We start from the raw sequence: 2,823 nt of genomic DNA on the forward strand, positions 1-2,823 counted from the left end.
AATCAGTGGGTATGTAATGTTGTAAAGGGGCTGGACTACTTTGTTCAGTCCAAATTCCATTATGTGAATTCATGCTTTTTTAATATAAGCATTAACAATACAATGCGTGCTCAAAAACTATTACTTATTAGCTTAAGAAGCGGCAGTGTTTTGACAAAGTGTGGTATTCGAACAGTAAATGCTGAAGTGTTTAACACTTGCTTGTGAGCAGATCTCCCTCGATTTAGACAAACTCTTGTTTGGCCGATGATTTCAGATCAAAATCTGAATCAAGTGGAAAGAAAGCTGAATTACGCAAAGGTCATAGAAGGCACTGGGTATCACTGTTACGCCATCAGGTCATGCTAGGAGGATTGGGGGGATCAAATTGACACAGAGGGACCCAATGTGGGGGCTGAACCCACAGTTCTGAGATTAAGAGATTCATGCTCTATTGACTGCGCCTATATAACTCTTGTGCTACAGCAGTAATGTTTCTGGGTGTGGATGGACATGACATAATAGGCTGACAGCAGGAACACGTGGCCCACAGGCAGTGACAGTATCGCTATCACATTTGGCTGCAGTATATTGTGTTGAGAGCAGCAATAACTTTCCTGCAGAGATGGGAGTGCCTTTAATACAGCTCTTTCAATCGGACAGAGTAACAGGAACGGACCAAAAGTTACTGCTGTGGATCCATCTCCACATGGGGGAAAGAGACAGTAAAATAGCGATGAAGAAACAGAAAGAATTGTGCTCTCTGCAAAGTAGGAAAGAGGTGGTCAGACACATAAAACAGCTTGGTGATAATTTGCAGCGACAGTTTTATGTTATTTAGTACAAGGATTTCTCTTCATGTGACTTAAGATGTGTAATTTGTATGTTGGTTGTATGAGAACTGTTTCTTCTGAAGTCCTGTCAATTGACAGTGGAGAGCTAGCTGGTGCACATCTTCAAGAAGACTCTCTTTAAGGCGATTACAAGTTTCTTGAACAAATCTGTGTCATATTTTTAAAATAATTTAGCTAATGAGCAACGAGAGTATAAATGAATTCTCCCACCCTCCATTCAAAGATAAAACTCCATGTGCGAGTCTAAGTTTCCTTGGAGCTACTGATGTTCGTCATTATTGGACATTCCCGGTGATATTGACTAAGGAGCTCAATTTTTACGTGTTGTAGTTCAACATGTACAAAATATTCGTATCCGCTGCAAATATCGGCAAGGTCAGTGATATTCTCAACAATGTGTGCTATTGCAATTCGTGCAATTCGTGCCATACTTTTTTCCAATGTATTCTGACATGCCAAGATCAGAGGGTCATATTTAAAAAAACTGGTGCATTAAAATTTTTTGTACTTCAGGATTTTGATAGTCTGTTACATTGTCTTTCACACGTCGGTGTCAGAACTGTGAGACATTTTCATTAATGGGGGGGAAGGCCGTAGCAATAAGCAGAAAGTACAATCACCTTTTTCCCAGTGTAAGTCCGTGTTATGGTGAGTTTTCAAAATTGGTTTGCGATTTTCTGAAATATATTCCATACAAAAATATAATTTGGACAGTCGCTATTTATTTGGATATTCCCTTTCATTGAGGATGTCTACAGTATTCCAGCCGGATTAGTACTGATCGAAGAGATCCATCTACAGGCGAAAGGCGACATAACATCACAGCAGCAGCATTTAAGGTGGAACGAAAAACGCGAATAAGAAGCTGGCGAATAAGAAGCCAACTTCAGCCTCGTAGCAGACCCTGGGAGGCACGCTCAAAATAATCATCTTTCCCAGTACTTTAGAGTCGTATTTAGAGCGCTTTACTGCAATTTTATGTGATCGATGGAAGATGTGAAGCCATCGAGCCTGTACTGCGATTCACATTGAAATTGAAGCCATTTCTCATGCTTTCTCTCAGTTTCGGGGCTGCAATTGCGTGTAAAGGAGGCGACTTGAAAATGAAACATGCAATCACCTTACAGAGGGTCTTCACGACGGGGTGCGTCAGCTAGTTTCCATTATTGTCAATTTACTGGACTTCTGAAGAAACCTATCGACATCGAAAATACAAACTGCACAGCTTAAGGCACATGAAGAGATCCGTGTGCTGATTGACTCAAAAATGTCGCTACAAATAATCCGCCGGGTTGATTTACTTGTCCGACCACCTCCCTCCGTCCCTCTTTGCTGTTAGCACAATTCTTTCAGTTTCTTTTCTTGTATTTTCCTTGCTATTTTACTGTTGCTTTTCCCCATGAGGAGATGGATCCACAACCGAAACCGTTTTCACCCTGTGTTTCTGCAGCGTCAGTCTGTATGAGGAGCACAACTTGCTCAGCTCCAGTGGCGCAATCGGTCAGCGCGTGGTACTTATACAACAGTGCACAGCGGAGTCATGCCGAGGTTGTGAGTTCAAGCCTCATCTGGAGCAGTGTCTTCAGCTACTGAAAGCAACTGTCGAGTTTAGATACTCTTAGGTATTTGATGGAGATAAATTAACATCAAACGAACAAGTAAAGGTTTATTTCGAGTCACAATCAAAGAAGGCTCCACAGCTGAAACATTGTGTTTCCTTCTCTTTTAAGCATGGAATAAACCTATACTTTTACCTTTGCAGCCCACACATGCTTATGCAGCTCCCTACTTAAATTACTATCAGCTGTGTACCTCCAGTTGACCTGTACAAAAATATATGAGAGAGGTCTACTGAGACGAGAGGAGCACTGAAGACTTGATAAAGTTCTCGCATTAGATTCTGTGTTTATGTTGTTCCCCAGATTTGTTTTTAATGTTCTTTTTCTTTTGAAGTTGTTGCGTTTGGTTGTTTTTTTATAGTTGCTAGACT

The 2,823-nt window shown here is 41.1% G+C and overlaps 1 non-coding gene across 1 annotated transcript; it reads left to right on the top strand.

The window, feature by feature from the left end:
- The first annotated feature begins 2,315 nt into the window (after positions 1–2,315).
- Positions 2,316–2,409, top strand: trnai-uau (transfer RNA isoleucine (anticodon UAU)). The gene is made up of 2 exons: positions 2,316–2,353; positions 2,374–2,409. It is a non-coding gene; the product is annotated as a tRNA-Ile (tRNA).
- Positions 2,410–2,823: the final 414 nt, after the last annotated feature.

The sequence above is a fragment of the Atractosteus spatula genome, chromosome 10, assembly GCF_055471065.1.
Source record: "Atractosteus spatula isolate fAtrSpa1 chromosome 10, fAtrSpa1.hap1, whole genome shotgun sequence".
Taxonomy (NCBI): domain Eukaryota; kingdom Metazoa; phylum Chordata; class Actinopteri; order Semionotiformes; family Lepisosteidae; genus Atractosteus; species Atractosteus spatula.